This window comes from Podarcis bocagei (assembly GCF_964188305.1).
Source record: "Podarcis bocagei genome assembly, chromosome: W".
In the NCBI taxonomy this organism is placed as follows: Eukaryota; Metazoa; Chordata; class Lepidosauria; order Squamata; family Lacertidae; genus Podarcis; species Podarcis bocagei.
Genome location: NC_138131.1, coordinates 39403753 through 39427229, shown reverse-complemented (window position 1 = coordinate 39427229; position 23477 = coordinate 39403753). Strand labels below are relative to the sequence as shown.

The 23477-nt window shown below is 45.2% G+C and overlaps 1 long non-coding RNA gene across 1 annotated transcript in view; it reads right to left on the bottom strand.

The window, feature by feature from the left end:
• LOC308577917 overlaps positions 1–23477 on the bottom strand; it is a 670159-nt gene that overhangs the window by 327 nt on the left and 646355 nt on the right. The window lies entirely within an intron of this gene.

Here is a 23477-nt window from a genome sequence, read left to right as displayed (position 1 = left end):
ATTTAAAAATTTTGAAGCAAGCTTGCAATTTTAAAACTATGTGCATTTAAGAACAGTCTGTGGATGCCAAAGCCAATGTAAACACAAACCCTTTAAATATTTCTAAATCTTTGAGTACATCTCTTATTCATTTTTTTTAGAGAAACTAAGATCTCTAATGCGTGGGCTCTCAGGCTGGGCTGTTATTATATCTACTGCCTTCTGAGCACCATTAAGTTTACGGTTTCACATTCTAGCTTTAGGTTATAGTTTATAGTTTAACAACACAAATTTGATGTGTTCAGCTCTCCCTAAGGGTTCACACCCTGATTTTGTTGAAGGATCTCTGAGGTGGCCGCTGTGCCCTGGGTTCCAGGTGGTGGGCCTAAGCCACCCACTAAAAGTTACAACGGTCTCGCAATTTGTACTTGGAAAGACCATTTTGCCCCTTTATTTTATTTCATTTTATTTTTCCCAGTTGCAGATGACAAACTGGAGGGGCGTATCAGAATCCTCTCTGGGGCAAAAAGGCTTCATGGAAGCTTTGTTGCCAGGAGGAGTCCAGCTAGGGTGTTTAGAAGAGTGAGCTCCCATTTTCCCTCTAATACTGAGGGGGGGTTGCTCAGTAGATTACACTAGGAGATAGAAAAACAAGCACAAGAAAGGGACAGAGAAGGGGGGGGGGTAGAGAGAAGAATATTCTATCAGTACTTGATTTTTTTTTTCTTCAACTAAAAGGCAATCCCTGCCTACCAGAAAACCACAGGCACTAGCCTGGAAACCACGGGTCTCTCTAACCCGGTAAAAACCACGGATTCGGAATTTATTCAGCGCTGCTTACAAGACTAATACTCCGAGGGAAGACGTGGGGGAAAGAGGAAAGGAGACTTTCCACGGTTTCCCCGGTCAGGCTCCGAGAGGGAAATCGGGAAAGAGAAAAGGAGAGAAAGAGTTTAGGACGCTTCCAGGCGACTCTGAGGGAAGACGTCAGAGATGGAAAGAAGAAAAGCCCAGCTGTCATGGAGACGTTACTTTCCCACCCCCTCCCAATGTATTAACTTCAAACCATACTCACATTCGTAGATGTCCCTCGTGGATCCCGGGATCCTTTCTCTTTAGCCAGCTTGACCTTGCCTTTGCTCCCCCTGGCTGGGCTTTTGGTGACGATTGATTACCGCCCGCAAAGAGGAGGTAGGGAGAGGAAAAGGGGATCCCTGGGCTAAGGTTGCCCAGTGGCACCCGATCCCCTCCATCTCCCCCCTCACCTTCACAGGAGGACCAAGTGTCCCTGAGCATGGTCGCCAAACTGTTACCGGAAAAATCTGAGGGCTCCCTTGGACAAAACAAAGACACCAACCAGGATAACTTGGAGCAAAACAGCAGCCTGTAGGGTTGGCCTTTATTGAACTGTTGCAACAGGGTGTTCCCCTCACTTGCAAGAGAGAGAAAAGACACAGAAAAATGGTGTGCAAGGCCTTATAAAAACTTTTGAAATTCTCATCCTGTAGGTCAAGCCCACCCCCAGAAACATCATGCATACATCACAGAAAGGAGGGGTTGAGGGAGGGGTGGTGGTGGTAACCTGAGTGTCCTGTCACCTGGCTGGTTCCCTTCTCCCCCTCCCCATGAGTCATTTTCCAGGTGACAGAGGGGACTTTGCAGTTTCCTGCCCCCAGAGGGAAGAGCTGATTATTGTCCTTTGTTCCAGTCTGTGCCAAATCCACTCCCATATGCAAGTTCTTGTGATCTTGATTGTCTTCTGTCTGGGACCATCAGGGTTGTAGAATCATAGAATCATAGAGCTGGAAGAGACCACAAGGGCCATCGAGTCCAACCCCCTGCCAAGCAGGAAACACCATCAGAGCACTCCTGACATATGGTTTTCAAGCCTCTGCTTAAAGACCTCCAAAGAAGGAGACTCCACCACACTCCTTGGAAGCAAATTCCACTGTCGAACAGCTCTTACTGTCAGGAAGTTCTTCCTAATGTTTAGGTGGAATCTTCTTTCTTGTAGTTTGGATCCATTGGTCCGTATCCGCTTCTCTGGAGCAGCAGAAAACAACCTTTCTCCCTCCTCTATGTGACATCCTTTTATATATTTGAACATGGCTATCATATCACCCCTTAACCTCCTCTTCTCCAGGCTAAACATGCCCAGCTCCCTTAGCCGTTCCTCATAAGGCATCGTTTCCAGGCCTTTGACCATTTTGGTTGCCCTCCTCTGGACACGTTCCAGTTTGTCAGTGTCCTTCTTGAATTGTGGTGCCCAGAACTGGACACAGTACTCCAGGTGAGGTCTGACCAGAGCAGAATACAGTGGCACTATTACTTCCCTTGATCTAGATGCTATACTCCTATTGATGCAGCCCAGAATTGCATTGGCTTTTTTAGCTGCCGTGTCACACTGTTGGCTCATGTCAAGTTTATGGTCAACCAAGACTCCTAGATCCTTTTCACATGTACTGCTCTCAAGCCAGGTGTCCCTCATCTTGTATTTGTGCCTCTCATTTTTTTTGCCCAAGTGCAATACTTTACATTTCTCCCTGTTAAAATTCATCTTGTTTGTTTTTGCCCAGTTCTCTAATCTGTCAAGATCATTTTGAAGTGTGATCCTGTCCTCTGGGGTGTTAGCCACCCCTCCCAGTTTGGTGTCATCTGCAAATTTGATCAGGATGCCCTTGAGTCCATCATCCAAGTCGTTGATAAAGATGTTGAATAAGACCAGGCCCAAGACAGAACCCTGTGGCACCCCACTAGTCACTCTTCTCCAGGATGAAGAGGAACCATTGATGAGCACCCTTTGGGTTCGGTCAGTCAGCCAGTTACAAATCCACTGAGTGGTAGCAGAGTCAAGACCGCATTTTACCAGCTTCTTTACAAGAATATCATGGGGCACCTTGTCGAATGCCTTGCTGAAATCAAGGTAGGCTACATCCACTGCGTTCCCTTCATCTACCAAGCTTGTAATTCTGTCAAAAAACGAGATCAGGTTAGTCTGACATGACTTATTTTTCAGAAATCCATGCTGACTATTGGTGATCACAGCATTCCTTTCTAGGTGCTCACAGACTGTTTGCTTCATGATCTGCTCCAGAATCTTCCCAGGTATTGATGTCAGACTGACTGGGCGGTAATTATTTGGGTCCTCTCTTTTCCCCTTTTTGAAAATAGGGACAACATTTGCCCTCCTCCAGTCTGCCGGGACTTCGCCTGTTCTCCAGGAATTCTCAAAGATGACTGCCAGTGGTTCTGAGATCACATCTGCCAGTTCTTTTAATACTCTTGGATGCAGTTCATCTGGCCCTGGAGACTTGAATACATCTAAACTAGCCAAGTATTCTTGTACTATCTCCTTAGTTATTCTGGGCTGTGTTTCCTTTGCTGAATCATTTGCTCCAAATTCTTCAGGTCGGGCATTGTTTTCTTTATCGGAGAAGACTGAGGCAAAGAAGGCATTGAGGAGTTCAGCCCTTTCTGTGTCCCCTGTTTGCATTTCACCATCTTCTCCTCTGAGTGACCCCACTGTTTCTTTGTTCTTCCTTTTGCTACGAACATACCCATAAAAGCCTTTTTTGTTGCTTTTAACCTCTCTAGCCAGCCTGAGTTCATTCTGTGCTTTTGCTTTTCTGACTTTGTGTCTACACGTGCTGGCTATTTGTTTGAATTCCTCTTTGGTGGTTTCCCCCCTTTTCCATTTTTTGTACACATCCTTTTTTAATCTTAACTCAGTTAAAAGTTCTTTAGATAGCCACCCTGGCTTCTTTAAGCACCTTCCATGTTTCCGTCTCATTGGTATTGCCTGACGTTGTGCTTTTAGTATCTCCCTCTTAACAAACTCCCAGCCATCATGAACTCCCTTTCCTTTTAGTATTACTGTCCATGGGATCTCACCCAGCACTTCCCTAAGTTTTATGAAGTCGGCTTTCTTAAAGTCAAGAAATTGAGTCCTAGTATGCTTGGCTGCTCCTTTCCGCTGTATAGTAAACTTCAGAAGAGCATGATCACTCGCGCCTAATGATCCTTCCACTTCTACCCCACTAACCAGGTCATCAATATTGGTTAGGACCAGATCTAAAATGGCTGTTCCTCTTGTTGCTTCTCCCACTTTCTGGACAATGAAGTTGTCTGCAAGGCCAGTGAGGAATCTGTTTGACCTTATGCTCTTGGCTGAGTTTGACATCCAACAAATATCCGGGTAATTGAAGTCCCCCATTACTACTATCTCCCTTCCTTTTGCATGCTTGGCCATCTGTTCCAGGAAGGCATCATCTATGTCCTCCGTTTGGCTTGGGGATCTATAGTAAACTCCCACAATGAGATCTCTGTTATTCTTCTCTCCCTTAATTTTGACCCAAATGCTCTCACTTTGGCTTTGAGGTTCTAAATCTTGGATCTCTTCACAGGTATACACATCCCTGACATATAACGCCACTCCTCCTCCTTTCTTGTCTGGTCTGTTTCTCTGAAATAGATTGTATCCCCCCATTATTACATTCCAATCGTGGGACTTATCCCACCAGGTTTCAGTGATGCCTATTATGTCATATGTATTTTGCTGTACCAAGAGCTCAAGCTCATCTTGTTTATTTCCCATGCTTTGCGCATTAGTGTACAGACATTGAAGTCCATTAATCATTCCCCCGTGTCTCTTATTTAAGGATTTTTTCCTCCCACCACTAGGTCTGCGTGCTGTTTGCTCCATTTGGTCTATGACATTTGGATGATCATCTTCATCAATTGATAGACTCCTACCTTCAGGAGCACTGTCTCCCTCTCCCACATTAGTCAGTTTAAAGCCCTCCTGATGAGGTTTCTGAGATTTTTGGCAAAAACATTTCTCCCAACCGTTGTGAGGTGCAGCCCATCACTTGCCAGAAGTCCATCTTCAAGAAACTGCAGTCCGTGATCTAAGAATCCAAACCGTTCCTGTTTACACCATTTGCGAAGCCAGCTGTTCACTTCCACTATTTTTCCCTCTCTCCCTGGGCCACGTCGTTCAACTGGGAGGAGAGATGAGATGACAATTTGTGCATTTAGTTGCTTCAATTTCCTGCCGAGAGCCTCGTAGTCTCTTTTGATCTTCTGGAGGCTATTGCTTGCAGTGTCATTGGTTCCCACATGAACCAAGAGGAAGGGGTATTCGTCAGTGGGTTTTATAATTCCTTGCAGTCGTTCAGTTACATCTTGGATCTTAGCCCCGGGGAGACAGCACACTTCCCGAGACATCTTGTCAGGCCCACAGATCACTGCTTCTGTTCCCCTCAGTAGGGAATCCCCTATCACCACTACACGCCTCCTCTTAGGTTTGGTCGGGGTTCTTCCGTGAGCTGTCCGTTCCAAGGTCGCCTGCACATTCCCTGAGGACTGACTTTGCTGCTCGTTTTCATATACCTGATCGACTGTAATGAGGGAGAGATCCTCAAATGGAGTCTGCTCTTCGTCTTCCATGCTAGGGGAGAGGACTAGGGGAGAAATATGCCTCGATGCCGGAATTGGAGGCTTCCATTATTCTAAGCCTAATACGCAATCAAGATCCACAGCTTTTGTCAAATTTTGACCCGCTAGCAGTACCGACGCAAGATGCAGCTGTTGACCTGCTACCTGTACAGCCTATACGGGTCTGCAAAACCCTTGCTCTGCAAAAACCAGCTGAACATCATGATATATCAGCTGAACAACATGATATTTGTAACAGTGTCATCGAAGATCCTCTGGGCCAAATCAACCTATTGGCCCCTCAGTTAAAGCTATCACACCTACCTAGGGACCAGCGACCTCAAACCTGGAACCACCAAGCAGGGCAGAAAGAGGAGGAGCCCAGCTCAGGAGCCTCAAACCACCGGAAAAGAGATTGACTGCCACTATTTCCACCATCACCCTATTTCCACATCCTTTCTTGGAATGTGGCGGGATGGCTATCTAAGCAGGGTGATGTCGACCTTCTGGATTTCCTTACAAAATTTCAGATTATATGTCTACAGGAGACATGGTGTCTAGATCTCCATGTCCCTTCTTTACAGGGATACGAAGCCTTTGCTACCCCTGCGATAAAACCAAATTCCCGAGGCCGACCTAGTGGTGGTTTAGTCACTTTTGTTTCTACCAAGCTAAAGTGCAAGGCCCGGCAACAGCAGTGGGTGAAGAGCAACAATTTACAAATCTTACTTATTTCTAGCAGTGAAGGAGGAGATTTCCTTTGCTTTAATATATATATCCCTCCCATAGGCACCCCTCCCCAGTCGTTACAAATCTGGGAAGATTTAGAGCTATGTTTGGAGAAGGCTGAATTAGAATTCCCTGGCATGGATATCCTGCTGGCAGGTGATTTCAACGCCAGGATAGGAAATGACATTAATACGTACTGCTCTAAATCCCAGTTCCTGCCAGAGGCAGATTGGTTTATTCCCTGGTCCTCTGACGATAAGGTCTTGAATAAGGCAGGCATTACATTAATGGAGACTGCCTTCAAACATAATTTGTATAATTTGCATGGTACCCATATGGACAGGTCAGGGGGTTTCTTTTCTTTTCTTGGACCTAGAGGTGCGAGCGTTATTGATTATATCCTGGTCTCCCCAAAACTCTTGGAGAGGTCACAGGGCTTCAGGACTTTCAATAGAATTGAGAGTGATCATCTTCCTATATCAGTTTCACTAATTCCCCGTGGTTTGGAGGATCCGCAATACCGCAATCACTGTGCAGACCCACCTCCAACTCTGGCCCTTCGTAGGCGTAAATGGAACAGCGACCTGGAATCTAAAATCAAACTACACCTGCATTCATCAGACTTACTGGCCTTGAGAGACCAGTGTATCTCATCTAATTCTGACCCCTTTTCAACATTTCAGCAGGTCTCAGAGTCGCTCTTCCCACTACTCACGAATTCCAACCCTCCCAAACAACAAAACAACTCGAGGGCCTGGTTCAACAAAGACTGTAGGAATCTAAGATCTTTGCTTAGGAAATTACAAAATAAGGTAAAACAGGAAGGGACCCTGTCCTCAGTGGAAAACCTGCACAGGTGGCGTTCTCATTATAAAAATACTCTAAAATTTAAGAAATCCCTCTACAGAAAGGAACAATGGGAGGCACTTGACAAAGCGATCAAATTGTGGGACGACAAAAAGTTCTGGGAAATAATTGCTCAGGGAGTTTCACCCAAAGGGAAAATTGTAACCAACAGTATTTCATCTAACTTATGGTACCAACATTTTCCCCGGCTATATACAGCTCCAAACATTGCTAAACCGAGCCAGTTTCCTCCTCTTAAAAACGATCTATTAATGGGCTGGGATCCTGTTACCAAATCAGAATGTTTACAGCTAATTAAAACACTCAAGAATGGCAAAGCTCCCGGTGAAGATATGATTCCTCCTGAGGTGCTTAAATTAAATGCCTAGTGGTGGGCTGCTATTTTGGCCCAACTTTTTACAGCAATAAATGATACATGCAAAATCCCAGAAAACTGGAAACTGAGCCTGGTAGCCCCCATCTATAAGAAGGGAGACCCCCAAGACCCCTCAAACTATCGCCCCATAAGTCTCCCGGACATTGTGTATAAACTTTATACTCGATACCTGCTAAATAAACTGGTTGACTGGGCTGACCACTCTAACTTGCTTAATCCGGAACAGGCAGGGTTTAGAAAGGGCCATAGTACAACAGGCCATTGTTTGGTATTACAGACAATGATAGAGAAGTATACAAAGGTACATAAGAGCAAACTTTTTGTGGCTTTTGTAGATCTCACATCCGCTTTTGATTCAATCTGTAGGGACAAATTATGGCAAAAACTATATGAAACAGATATTGATAGACGACTTCTTATCAGAGTTTGCAGGGCAGCGGCGCGCGAAGTTATACGCATCTTTTAGAATTAGGGGACTCCACAGGAGAGTGTTAATCAACAAGAAACTAGGCCAAGAGTTTATTTCATCAGACAAGGTTAAAAAAAGAGGAGTAGTGATTTATGCAAAGGAGAACCTGGCACCAAAATTGGTATTTAAAGATGAACAAGGAAGAATTTTGGCGATTGAAATACAATCACAAGGAGAAAAATTTTTGATAGTTGGAATATATGCACCAAATGATGGGAAATCGGAATTTTACAAGAGACTGCACGAGACAATGCTGGATCATATTGACTACACCAACATCATCTTGATGGGAGATATGAATGGGGTAGTCTCTACTTACATGGATAAGTCACAAAACCAAAACTTGAACAAGGATGGCAGACTTCCAAAGACCTTTTTTGAGCTTACAGACAATATGGATCTGATTGACATTTGGAGGACAAAGAACCCTCTAGGCATGGAGGGAACTTTCTTCTCTGAGGCCCATCTATCATGGTCAAGAATCGACCAAATCTGGATATCAAGAGGACTGGCACCTAAGACAAAAAAAATTGAGACCTGCCCTAAAACCTGCTCCGACCATAATGCTTTGAAAATGGACTTGAGACTTACACCAGCTGGATCCTTCAGATGGAGAATGAATAACTACTTGTTTAGAGACCAGGAGATTGTGAAGAAGGCCCAAAAAACGCTGAAAGACTATTTTGAAATAAACTTGAATACTTCGGTGGAAAAGAAGACAATCTGGGACGTGAGTAAAGCTGTTATGAGAGGGTTCCTGATACAACAGAACACTATCAAAAAGAAGCTCTGGAATGGTAAAAAGGACAAGATCTTGGAAAGAATAAGAGAGGGAGAAAGAAAATTGAGATTAAATCCAAAATCAAAAGAGGTCTTAAGAGAAATAAAATTTTATCAAGCACAATATACAAAATTGATAAACCAAGAAATCGAATGGAAAATTAAACAGATGAAACAAAGATCATTTGAATCGGCGAATAAATGTGGGAAGCTGCTGGCATGGCAGCTGAAGAAGAGACAAAAATTGAACTTTGTTACCAATCTGGAGGTTGAAGGAGAATGTATTCAGAAACCAGAAGAAATTAGAAAGTGTTTCCAGAGATACTTTAAAAAGCTGTACACTCAAGGACCACAAGCAGAGAGTGAAATAAATAACTTCTTAAAAAGTCATGGCCTGCAAAAGCTAACTCAAGACAAACAAACAACCCTGAACTGTAGAATAACACAACAGGAAATTGAAAGAGCCATTCAGAATTTGCAAATAGGCAAATCCCCGGGTCCAGATGGGCTTACCTCCAAATACTACAAGACTCTGATGGAATATTTGACACAACCATTAATGGAGGTATGCAACCAGATCATGGAAGGGAAGGGGGCACCAGAATCGTGGAAAGAAGCATTCATCACTCTGATACCAAAATTGGAATCTGAAAAGACTCAACTCAGAAATTATCGTCCCATCTCACTCCTAAATGTGGATTACAAAATCTTTGCTGATATTTTAGCAAACAGACTGAAAAAAGTTCTGAATGAAGTAATTCATAAGGACCAAGCAGGCTTTCTCCCTGGTAGGCATTTGTCTGATAATACTAGGAATATTATTGATGTTTTGGAGCTACTTCAGACAAACATGAATACAAAAGCAGTCTTGATTTTTATAGATGCGGAGAAGGCCTTCGATAATATATCTTGGAAATTTATGAAGAAAAATTTGGAAGGGATGGGAGTGGGAAGGGCGTTTCAAAATAGTATTGAAGCAATCTATTCAGAACAAAAGGCAAAATTGATAGTAAACAGTGTGGTGACGGAGGAGTTTAAAATTGAAAAAGGGACACGACAGGGGTGCCCCCTATCACCCTTGTTATTTATTTCTGTCCTGGAGGTTTTACTGAACTGGATTAGGAGGGATCAGCTGGTGGAGGGAATACAGGTCGGAGAAAAGCAATACAAACTTAAGGCCTTTGCAGACGATTTGGTTTTGACACTACAGGAGCCAGAAACCAGTACAAAAAGAGTTCTTGAACTAATTTCTGAGTTTGGTCAGGTGGCGGGATTCAAGTTGAACAAACAAAAAACTAAGGTTCTGGCAAAAAATTTGACATCTGCAGAAATAGATGGGTTTCAGAAGGAAACAGAATTAAATGTGGTTACAAAAGTGAAATACCTGGGGGTCAACTTGACTGGGAGAAATTTGAATTTATTTAAGGACAATTATGAAAAATGCTGGTCAGAAATTAAAAAGGACTTGGAAATTTGGTCAAGATTGAAACTTACCTTGTCGGGAAGAATTGCTGCAGTAAAGATGAATGTATTGCGTGGCAAGTTACCTCCCCCAATGAAATGAAGACACGGACACAATGATATAAGGTTAATGGGCGTAAATGGCCACAACTTTATTGATTACGAAAATTGAAGGTATTGGCCTTAGGCATTGGCTCCTATCGACTACCCGGCATGGTGACCGGGAAGGGTTGAACACAAACCGCGGGAGTCCTGTTGAAGTACGCCAACTAGGATCCCACGGGTGTCACCGCTCGGGGGCGTGCCGGGGGCCCTACCTCGCAAGGCTTCGGACAAGGCCACGCCCCCCGGAGTCCTCTACCGGACTACCCCTTCACATTGGGGGAAGGTGATGGCGCTTCCTTCCCCCCCTCCATTTGTCTATCCATTGCCCCATGCCAATGCCTAACCGCCACACGAGCAAAGCTCGCCGCCAATACCTTCAAACCCGCAACCAATCCCTAATCCCTGCACTGATGTCCCCCCAACCACATGTCATTTCCTGCATCTGACAGATGCACGCCATCCCATCTGTAGAGGGCCTCATTGCTGAACTGGATGCCAGGGTGACCAATGACACACCCACCCAGATCCGCCACTCTACGCTCCACAGCCCGCTCCAAGACCTTTCTGGCCTTATTGATTCCCGCGGGGCTCACCCAATCCCTCCAAATCTTCCTCTCAAGCAGCGAGGACCACAAGATGGTAATATTTGGGTAAACCGCCTTTAAATGCGCCAATTCATCGAAAATGTTCCACCTCAAATCGATAGCCTTGCGGTATGCCAAGTCATTTTCCCCTAATTGAATTAACAAAGCACCGGGCAGCCCCTGGGCGGTTGCCCCCGTAAACACCGCCGGTTTGAATTCACTCCAGCGCATCCCTCTACGCGCAATCCAAGTCAGCTCAACATTTGAAGGCAGGCTCAAATTATGCCCCATACCAGAACTCACAGCACGGTTATTGGCCCAGTAGACTATACTGTGGCCCACCAACCAGATGCGCACTTTCTTGGCTTCTGCAAGGGAAACAAACGGAAAAGGCAAGGTCAGGACTACCACGGCCAGTCATAAGTTCTTTCTCACAAAGTTTTGAATGCATTAGATTTCCACCTCCCCAAGTCCTTGATCCTCTCCATGGAGAGCCCAAATGCATTGCGGTGGTGGCGGCCCCGATGCGGAAGGAGTGGACTGAAAATTCCTCGGCTGGAAATCCGCAAGCTGCAAGTGCAGCCCGCAGCACACGCGTGAACTGGTGTCTAGACAAGCATGACCCATCTGCATGCACAAGAAATGGGCCAGGGCCACTGGGTCTCAAATAAAGAAAGCGCCGTGTGTCTCTTACGGGACAGGGGCCACTACCCTGCACGGCAGATAGTCGTAGGAGAGCGCCCTTACCGAGCTGGTCTGTCTTAGAACTCCGCACCTGGACAATCAGCTCGGACAGGGACAGATCACTTAATAGTAAGCCTTTCTGAGAATGGGCCACCTGCGCTCACAGACTAGCTCCCCAATGCGCAGGGCACCAAAGAATGCAATGGAATAGGCGGCAGAGAACAGGCGCGCCTCATATTTTGACCAGCATATAGAGCGTAACTTTTTGTGAATCTGGGTCAAAGCGTCAAACGTTATGGGCCTCCTCCTGTCTAAGCTGGGAGGGTGCTGCCGACGCCATCCCTCAAGAGTCTTACGGACGATAAAAGCTGAACATGGGTCAGCGGCAAAAAAGGCCTTACAAAAGTATGAAATTCCTGCGGACTGAATATTAAGAGCTTTTAGGGGCCCTTCCCAACTCCCTTAGGTGAGCCAAATAGCGGAGAACCTCCCTCGTTGAGGGAATGGAATAAGGCCCCGTGCAAGGCCTGCTGCTGCGAAATTTTAAGAAGTCGGCCCAGGCCTTCCTGTATGATCTCATTGTGGCAGGGGCCACAGCTCCGATTAAACCTTTCATCACTTCTTGCTCCCAATGCTCCAGAGATGCTCTGGGAAAGGCATCGATGATTGCTCGGCATCCGCCGCTAACAAGCGGAAGCGCTCCATCTGAAAGCGAGATAAAGCATCCGCAATGTCATTGTTAATGCCGGGTACGAATTTGGCCGAAAAGTACATGTTGTGCTCTAAACAAAGAAGGACAAAAGACCGGAGGAGGTTCCCAACCCTGGTGGAACGCGCAGACTGATTAGAGAGAACCGCTACTACCGCTTGATTATCCGTATTGAAGCAAACCCTGTGATTGCGGAACTGTTCTACCCAAAGATGCACTGCTACTACGATGGGGAAGAATTCCAAGAATGTGAGATCCCGTGTGATGGGTTGGCCCTGCCACTCCGGAGGCCACCTTTTGGCGCACCATTGACCCCGGAAATACACCCCAAAACCCAGCGATCCGGTGGCGTCTGACTGTACTTGAAAGTCGGCCGTTAGGGACATGGAATCTTGCCATAATGAAATGCCGTTGTACCTGTCGAGGAATTGCAACCACATGCCCATATCCGCCTTAACTTCCTTGGATAGCCGGACTCTATGTTGAGGAGCCCTGAGTCCTGCGGACAATCTAGCAAAACGGCTGCAAAAGGGGCGACCTGGCGCCACCACTCTACAAGCAAAGTTTAGGTGACCTAGAAAGGACTGGATTTGTCTCAGAGTGATTTTCCTAAGGGGCAGCAGCCACTGGATCAGCGCTTTAAGGGCGGACAGCTGGTAATGGGACACGCCCACGGACCTTGATCTGAAGCGGAGGGCCCATTCAAGAAAAGTACTAAATGACTCGAATGCTGCACAGGCTACGGAGCAGCCCATAGGCATCGCTTTGTCGACGAAATACTCCCCTTGAAATTTAAAGCCCAACCAGCGAAAGTCAGCTGGGAGGACTGGGAGGAGTTGAAACGCTGACTCAATATCACATTTTGCTAGCAGCGCACCCCTCCCAAATTGCCGAATCATCTTAACTGCTTGGTCAAAAGAGGCATACTTGACCGTACAGAATGCCTGGGGAATAGCATCGTTGAGAGCCCCCTTTCAGGTAAGACAGGTTATGGATCATACGAAATTCCCCCGGGGTCTTTTGAGGGACGATGCCCAGCGGGGACAAGTGAAGCCCTTCAAATGGAGGCGCGGAGAAGGGGCCAGCCACCCTACCGGCTTTAATTTCTTTCTCTATCTTTTTCCTGGCTATATCAGGCCTTACCCTAACAGACTTTTGATTTTCCAGTTCCTTGGGGGTAGGGGGAACTGTCACGGGGATTCTGAAGCCCTTAGAGAAACCCTCCCAGAGGTATCGCGTGGCTTTTCGGTCTGGATATAGATCTAGTAGGGTTTTTAGGGGCTGTAGACGGATAGGGGTATAGGCCAACGGAACCCCAACACCGCTCGCATTCGTGGGAATACTTACAAAAGGGGCGAGAACAGACACCCCGATTGAACTCCCAGCACTGGCGGCGCCTTTTTGCTTCAGTCTTACCATTTTTGGCCGAGTCCTGATTTTTCTTTTCTATGTAGGGATTGACGTCCACGCCCCAATAATCAGGATCGGTCAGGTCCCAATGGGTGGACGGCAGGAGAGATGCATTCCTGAATCATCCTCTGTTTCCGATTGCTTGTTCCGTTTCCTCTTGGCCGACGTATGTTTCTTCTTAGCTTTCCTCTTACCCCCTTGCGCCTCGCCGGTTGGTGTGCTCCCGCAGGCTACCGGCTGTGCGCTTGAGGGGTCAAGCTGCTCCCCCTCCGAGCCGTAACACGCACTGTCCTCTGTTGAGCTGTGCTGAGGTTGTTGTACCTGAAAGACACTAGGGATATCTATGGCCCGTGAGAGAGTGCTGCTGTTGTTTCCCTTAGTGGGGGCCTTCCCCTCACCAGGACCCTTCGCCGGCGCCTTCCCTTTGCCTGCACTATGGCTTGCCTTCCTAGCCATGGGGCAGCTTGGAACTGAATGCCTGGGGTGCGAACTGCTCCCCAAGTCCGCCTTGGCATCCTGCTGACCTTGGTTATATGGGGGAGTGTCAGGTATCATATCTTGTGATGGCTTGGGAACAGGGGGCGCCGGCGCTCCTCTAGATTTGCATTTTTTGTAAAAGGTTTGAAGGCCATAAAAAATTGGGCAAAAGCCTGGGGATCACATGGCATGGCCGGTAACTGTGCACCACCCGACATAATGGACGCAGACTGGGTACCAGAGGTGGTTGGTTGCTGGTCCCCACCTGAAGCCATTCTAGAATCAAAGGTAAAAGCACCGCCCAAAGTACCGAAATACAGAAGGGTATGGGCTCACCGACAGTAATTGATCTTTTTTTTTTTTTAATCACTACTTATTTATATATCTTTATTTATTTATTTATCTATTTATTTGCTATATATTTATTTATTTATTTTATATATTTATTTATTTATCAATTCCTTTATCTATTTCTTTATTTAATTATCCTATTTTAATATTTTTATTTTCTTTACTTTATTTTAATATGCTATATTGTAGCACCCTGCTTGTGGTTAACGCTTAGCTGGAATGAAATATTCAACGCAGCAATAGAGAAATTAAAATAATTATTTATTTGTCAGACAAATAAATGAGAGGCACAGTGGTATATGGTTACCAAGCTCTGGCCTGGCTCCTGCCATTATGGCCAGCCCTTATATTCCCTTAATCCAGCCCCCTTTGCTCCTCCTGTGGCTGCCTCTGTCCAATCAGCCTAGTTGGATTTCCTATTGGCTGATTGCTATATCCAATCCTAAAAGATACACCCACATCCTCCTGTCCTTATATGGAACACAAACAGCTATATATTGTTACATCTATAAATGACAAATAAGTAGTAATATATCTTACATGTGTCTCAACAAGGAATCTTAATTACCAGCTCACCTCTTGCCCTCCCTGCCCTATTGCCTTCTAAAACAAATGGTTAATCTTAAATTTTTATCTTAAACATATGTCAAGGATCTTGAGTTTCACATCAACATTGAAAGATATCCTTCATTTGAAGGTTTCTAAACAAATGTCTGACAGCTAATATATCAGGACAGCATTTGATGGCGTCTTCCTGTCTGGCAGGGGGGCTAAACTGCTGGCTGACTTAATTCCAGGATAAATACAACTCTTCTAGCATTTGTTAAATCCTTTGCATAATTACATTTAAGCCAATATATTTAAGCTAATATATTTCATACATTATCATAGGTAACCTTTTAAAAGAATAAAGCTTCTCAAAGTAGAAAGGAAGGAACTCAGTAAAAAAAACAGTTTTTAAAGAAGGCTCTTTAGTTTACACCTCCCCCTTTCACCCTCCTTTCCAGCCTCAAAATAAAATAGGAAGAAGCTTCTTTTTCCCCAGCCAAGCCAGTTGCCTTTTCTCTCAGTTTAAGAAAGAAACAGTTTTAAAAAGACTTCCCAAAAAAGCCTCTCTTTCTCTGTCAGCTAGATGCTTCTCCCCATTTGCCTCTGGCCTTAGAAAATACAGCTCAAGGTTTAAGAGAGGCCCATGGTATCATTTTACTATTTGCCCATTCCTAATTATATTTATCTCTGCCTTTGTTATCTTCTGTAACATGTAGGGTCAGTGTCATTACTCAGTCTGTAATTTCAGCTTTTATGACTTTGAGAATTGCTTTCTGCTATCAATCAAAAGGGGCCCCTTGTCTAAGAGGAGGAAAACACTGTTTTCTTAAGCAGCTAGCCTTCTTGCCTGGCATGAAACATTTGAAAATCTACTTTTGAAAATCTAAGCCCTCTTTAATATACAAGTCCTGATCAAACATTAATAAAATGCAGGCTTATGCCTGATGCCTCATTCCCCCCTTTCAAGCTCAAGGACCTTCATCCCAAGTGTCCTTGATAGCTTGACCTTCATCATATTCCTGAGGTAAAGCTCTGTATAGGGCCATGATATGAGGTAGAGTTTCATTTGAAACCATCTTGCTAATTGTACTTCTAAAACATGAAATGATACATGGCATCATACATAAAACCATTACCACTACTGTCAAGAAAAACAAGCAAGACAATAGTATCCCTTTGAGTCCTGTGACATTAGGTAACCATCCCATATCCCATCCTTCCCTTGTTTGTACTGGGACATGTGCTATATTCTCCATCTTTGTGGCCAACACACGGATTGCCTCACCATTATCAGAAATGTTAAAGCAACAGGCATTCCCTGTCAAGTTCATGACTCCACATAGGCCTCCCTGCTTGGCAAGTACATAATCCATTCCCATTTTCAGCTGCAAAATGCGGCTCTACTTTCATCCAACTGTTGTGCAATAAGTCTCAAACTCTGGGCCGTTACATTGGTTACAAGTTCCACTACTGCTTGCAATCGAATTATTCTGTTTAGATTATAAATAGGATCCCGTGCCCCTTGTATGAGCTCACCAGGATTCCAGGAGGCAGGATCATAATAGGCTATAATGCGCTCTGGTGGCCAATCATCAGTACCGCTCCAACTTTGGGTACTTCCTCCTGCTATATGAGAAATATCAGCGTTTCTTCGTGTTCGCTTAGCTGAACTAGTGGGCATAATCCACATTGGTGGTAATACCCATCCCAGGAAACAAGTCCCACTCCATTTGGAAGGGAGTTTCTTGTATGCCCATTCTCCACATATCCACCACAACCATCGGGTCTGAGGGTTTTGGTATGTGGAGTGCATAAGGCGAAATATCAAAAGAGGTAGAGAGTTCACAGTGCAGTATGTTAGATTGCCTTTCTCTGTCACAGTTATGTTCCATACCACTTTCCATGCATGAATAAAAGGGGTTGCACAGGGCAAGGTATTCCGAGTTCGATAGGTAATACCGTTTGCCCAGGTATGACTATTCTTAATATAATCCCAAGTATAGTGACAATGAGAAGAGCCTATCATGGTAGAATCAGCTGCATTTGATGATTTATGTACACAGAATTCCCCTTGTACAGGTATAACTCGTAATGGTTTAGTTGAGTTCCATCCGGGGAAATTCTGTACTTCTGTTTGGTGTGGTATTTCGCTTACCATACCAATGGCATCTAATGGTATCGGTAATAAGGGCATACCTCCCTCTGAATCATCTGGCCCAAGAGAGCAAACAAGGCAATTAGTCCTATTTGCAACATTGGCTTACCATTTCAGCTAAACCTACCCACATATTGTGGTCATAGCGGAATCCATATTTAGCAAATTTGGTCAGATTCAAGGACCCTTCCCCTTCCCAAGGGATCAGGATTAATAGAATCATGTTGATGTCTAGCATATGCATTCCTCCCACAAAAGATTACCTTATTGTGATAGCATATAAATATTAGTCCCAATATAATTCCCCCAGTGACAGAAACGGGGAACCACCAAGACCAAAACATATATCCCGAGGATCCCCAATGAGTAATATCTCTGATAATTGTTCCACAAGGGGGGGGTCAATCAATTGTATAAGAGAATCTTCCCTTTCACAGTCGCTGGTTCAGACGCTCCTCAAGCTTCAGGCGTGCGCAGGTCAGCCAGCTTCCAGGTGGTGGCTGCAGCAGGCCGGTCGTCTAATGTTGCCCGTGACCTAGCCCGTTCCCGGTAGGGCTAGATACAGGGGTTTTTGGAGAGAGTCAGTTTAAGAGGATTAGAGGGGTCACCTTTGCACGTCCAACTGCCTTCGGACTTCTTCAAACGGGAGTGATGAATCCAGGGGGTCACCTCAGCTACCTTCACCGCTGTTGGAGTAGAGAGCAAGACGGTGTAAGGTCCACGCCACTTAGGTGCAAGTGGATCACGTTTCCACTCTTTCACCCATATGCTATGCCAGCCTGAAGCTGATGAATCGGCACGGCAATGCTGCACGGTGTGCGCTCGAGGGCCCACCTGTTAAGATAAAAAAAAAAAAAAACAAACACGGGAGAGAGACAAAAACACGGGAGAGAGATTGCACTTGTCCCTGTGTCGCATGGTCTCCTATTTGTTGGAGGTCAGTTGGAATATCCTGAACAAAGGAGGGCGGTCTCCCATACAGGAGCTCAAAAGGTGACAACTTAAGTCTTTTTGTGGGTGTGCACCGAACACGAAACAGTGTTATGGGTAACACATCTACCCTCCTGAGACTTTAGACATATTAGTGGGCTTCTGGCATGCCCTGCAGATACCTTGCACAAGCGTCTGGCGGTAGGTAGTAAGCCTGGCCAGGTGAATTACATTGTTTGGATCCCAATTAGGATCTTCCAAGGGAAAGTTGTCCTGGAGATGACGATCAATATTATAAATATTTCCCACTCTGGCCTGCTCACGCAAATATATCTGTGCCTTTTCAATTATGTCTCTCCTTTCCTCAGTGGTGAACAGAGTATTCAGGAGCTGGCGGCAATCTGTCCAAGTAGGACTATGAGTATTTATTATTGAAGTCACCAAGTCCATCATAGCCTGAGGTTTTTCTGCAAAAGATGGGGTGTGTGTTTTCCAATTCATCAGATCTGTAGTCGTGAATGGAATATATTGCAGGGTCGAAGTTCGAGGTGGCCGTGGTCCGAGTTGCCCGTTAACCAGCACAGGCTCCTCAAGTGCATCAAATACTCTTCTGAGAGGGGCTACTACGTGATCTTTCTCTTCGCTTTGCTCTAGGGGCCTCAAATCATAGGGGATGGTATCTGTCCCAAGGTGTTCTTTTAGCAGCTTTATACGCCTGGCTGTATTGCTTGCTGACCGATTAAGGTCTCCCTGTAACTTCTGTAATAATTCTCTAGGACTTGGATGTACAGGGGTTTGGGGTGGGCAATTAGTTGTTCCACTAAAGGAGACTGTAGATGGAGTTCTACTGGGACTCACAGGTGGAATAACCACTTCTGCTTGGGCTTCATTATAGAACTCCAATGCCTCCTGAAGATATTTATCATAATCTATCAAGGAATCAAGTTCTGTGACTCCACCCCCATTATTCATTCCACTTTCTTGCCTTGGGGTTACAACTGGTGGAGTGTTTGGATTTATTTGGCAAGATTCCTTTCCTAGCTTTGGCTTTTACAGCCAATAATTTGCATCGTTGGACTTTGCATTCCCTTATCCATGGAGGATTTTTATTTAATGTGCTCAGCCAGGAATCTATATATGAAAATTGTTCTGGGCACCCTCCAATTTCTTTGGCGATGTTAGACCAAAGTTTGCTTACTAAATTTATATCAAAGGTTCCTTGAGATGGCCATTCAGTATTTTGCTTCGGCCACTCTAATTCACATAACGTTCTCAGGCGCTCTGGCGTCATTTTGACTCCATACGCCCCTGAGAAGGCTTTCTTAAAATTATTTAACATACATTCAAGAGGTGTATTTTCCCCTTTTGAACCCCCAACTCCCATTGTATGGCCCTGTGAAGTATCCACTCAGTCACTCACACACACGCTTCGTGGGTTTCCTTGCCCAGATGGAGTCGCCTCACTGGGAACCGAAGTACTACCCACTCCACACTCAGGTCAGCTACAGATTGCTCTGTACTTTCTCACACATACAATGCGTTAGATACTTCACCACACACTACCTCCCATTCTTCCCTTTTCCCCCACCAGATCACCATCTGATGTATCCAACCACCTAGCGTACTCAGTTCCCACTTACTGAGACGCAGAAGTTTGATCAAGACTTCTCTTCCTCCCAATTAATTGGAGGGCCAAAAATCCCTTTGTGCACTTACCCCTGGTTGGTTCCGTTCCCCCCCCGGTCCGTCGCCGCCAGTGAGCAGGGTATCAGACAGACGAGACTGCTGCGTTCCCCTGGAAAAATTTTTCCCAGTGCGCGCTTGGGTAGGCAATCAGTTGTCTTCTCTCTTGTACCCCGCCCAGTGAGGCGAAGGAGCTGCGTTCCAGCAGACCACTGATCCGAGTCGCAGGCACCATAAAATGTAGCACCCTGCTTGTGGTTAACGCTTAGCTGGAATGAAATATTCAACGCAGCAATAGAGAAATTAAAATAATTATTTATTTGTCAGACAAATAAATGAGAGGCACAGTGGTATATGGTTACCAAGCTCTGGCCTGGCTCCTGCCATTATGGCCAGCCCTTATATTCCCTTAATCCAGCCCCCTTTGCTCCTCCTGTGGCTGCCTCTGTCCAATCAGCCTAGTTGGATTTCCTATTGGCTGATTGCTATATCCAATCCTAAAAGATACACCCACATCCTCCTGTCCTTATATGGAACACAAACAGCTATATATTGTTACATCTATAAATGACAAATAAGTAGTAATATATCTTACATGTGTCTCAACAAGGAATCTTAATTACCAGCTCACCTCTTGCCCTCCCTGCCCTATTGCCTTCTAAAACAAATGGTTAATCTTAAATTTTTATCTTAAACATATGTCAAGGATCTTGAGTTTCACATCAACATTGAAAGATATCCTTCATTTGAAGGTTTCTAAACAAATGTCTGACAGCTAATATATCAGGACAGCATTTGATGGCGTCTTCCTGTCTGGCAGGGGGGCTAAACTGCTGGCTGACTTAATTCCAGGATAAATACAACTCTTCTAGCATTTGTTAAATCCTTTGCATAATTACATTTAAGCCAATATATTTAAGCTAATATATTTCATACATTATCATAGGTAACCTTTTAAAAGAATAAAGCTTCTCAAAGTAGAAAGGAAGGAACTCAGTAAAAAAAACAGTTTTTAAAGAAGGCTCTTTAGTTTACACCTCCCCCTTTCACCCTCCTTTCCAGCCTCAAAATAAAATAGGAAGAAGCTTCTTTTTCCCCAGCCAAGCCAGTTGCCTTTTCTCTCAGTTTAAGAAAGAAACAGTTTTAAAAAGACTTCCCAAAAAAGCCTCTCTTTCTCTGTCAGCTAGATGCTTCTCCCCATTTGCCTCTGGCCTTAGAAAATACAGCTCAAGGTTTAAGAGAGGCCCATGGTATCATTTTACTATTTGCCCATTCCTAATTATATTTATCTCTGCCTTTGTTATCTTCTGTAACATGTAGGGTCAGTGTCATTACTCAGTCTGTAATTTCAGCTTTTATGACTTTGAGAATTGCTTTCTGCTATCAATCAAAAGGGGCCCCTTGTCTAAGAGGAGGAAAACACTGTTTTCTTAAGCAGCTAGCCTTCTTGCCTGGCATGAAACATTTGAAAATCTACTTTTGAAAATCTAAGCCCTCTTTAATATACAAGTCCTGATCAAACATTAATAAAATGCAGGCTTATGCCTGATGCCTCAATATCTGTGCTGAGGCTGCGCTGATAATAATTCCAAAAGGATCCGGCGGCCCCTAATTACCGCGCGTCAGCCCTGGTATTGCTGTACTTTGAGCAGTACCCGCTAGTACACAACCGCAATCCCTATCAAGCGAAAGAACTAATTGATATATCTATATAGCGCCCCTACTGAAACCTAAGAGTATATGAATTAATCAATCTCAACGCGTTACCATTCACGTCTACCTAATATCCATTGAAGGCCAAAAGCCCAAACGCGGGAGACGGGCCGTTTGTCTTTTCAGCTGGCAAATTAATGCAGTTGCTAAGGGCAAGAGAAGGTAGAACCTTGCTAGTCCCTAGGACCCGCCCCTAGGGACTGGAGCATCAGCCAATTGAACCAAATAATTTATAAAAGCAGCGCTAAATAATATGCAAGCTGCAGCGTTTGCTAATAATATGCAAGCTGCAGCGTCTGCCAATTGAACCAATTAATTTATGTAAGCAGCGCTAAATAATATGCAAGCTGCAGCGTTTGCTAATAATGTGCAAGCTGCAGCGTTTGCTAATTGCACCAATTAATTTTGAAAGCAGCGCTAAATACTATGCAAGCTGCAGCGTTTGCTAATTGCACCAATTATTATTATTTTTAAAGCAGCGCTAAAATAATATGCAAGCTGCAGCGTCTGCCAATTGAACCAATTAATTTATAAAAGCAGCGCTAAATAATATGCAAGCTGCAGCATTTGCTAATTGCACCCATTAATTGTAAGATCAGCGCTAAATAATCTGCAAGTTGCAGCGTTTGCTAATTGCACCAATTAATTTTTTGTATTTTTATTTTTCAAAAGCAGTGCTTAATATGCAGGCTGCAGTGTTTGCTAATTGCACCACTTAACTTTTGAACCATTAATATTATTATTATTTTAGAGCAGCGCTGAATACTATGCAAGCTGCAGCGTTTGCAAATTGTCCCAATTAATTTTGCAAGCTACCAGCACCTTGGAAACAGCATACAACACTTTTCCACCTTATACACTTTAGGTACTTGCTCCCAGCAGTTTGCAAAAGTAGCAATTCCCCTTGCAAAGCCCCAGTGTACTGACGCTAGCGACAGAATAACCTTAATGAAGTTACAAAGTAGCAGCCCCCAGTCCCAGAAAAGCTCCGCCTGCGAGTTAGTAGGCAGTCAAAGTTACTTATCAGACTGTGCAAACAAAGAGAGGCAGTTTTACTTGATTACACAACAATGTTGCCACCCCTTGCACAGCGAAGACACAGCCTAATACTCAAGGAAAGGTTCTATATCTAAACGCACTTAACCTCACAGAGGGCAAATGCCTCACCTAAGATGGCGGGCGCCCCCTCAAGCCACGTGGTCCAGACAAAATGGCGGCCACTAGCTGAGGTAACCTAGGTAACCGGTAAACACTTTCACTCCACAGCTAGAAAAGCCCCGCGATCGCGCGCCCTCCAAGAAGCAGCCGCTTCTCTACCTTTTATTTTATTTGATTGTTTACTTATTTATTTTAGGAAAATGGCTCAAGCGCCCTGTTCTGCTCAATAAACAAGCCGCCCGCTATCAATGGAGCGCCAGCGATCCCGCGAATGCTCAGGCGCGCAAGAGTGAAGGGCGCAGGCTGCAGGAATTTAAACAAACGTCCCTGCCCTCGCTCAGCCGCCCAAGATGCCCAGCCGGAAGAGTTTAAAAACAGAAGCCCAGTTCGGCGCCCTCCCCCCACAGTCACCAACCTCACGCAGTGCTGATGCCATGCGTTATGAAGACAAAGCCTAGTCCCCTTAGTTGTGAAAAGAGCTGAAATCCACAGCCTTTGCGACCGAATAGGAGAGCGTGCCATGGGGAAAAAACAACCCCTGGTCCTGCTGCCCAGTGTTGGAAGAAAGCTGCAGGAGCCTCTGACGATGGGTAGACGAAGAGACCTAGCGGGAGGGAAAGAAAATCGAGCCGAGACCGGGGCGAAAAAACCGCTCTACGCTGGCGAGGGGGAAAAGAGGGCGGTCCCCGGGCGTGCCTGGCCCTAAATAGCCCGGGCCACGCCTCCCCCGCCCGCCGATTGGCGGGCTGGGTGGCAAACACGCCCGGGGATTCCCCCAAGTCTCGCGGGGGCAAGGGAAGCCCCCGCGGATGTGGGAGGATCCTGCCCGCAACACCCTCTCCGCTGTAGGGGCGGAAAGGGCTTTGCCAAGA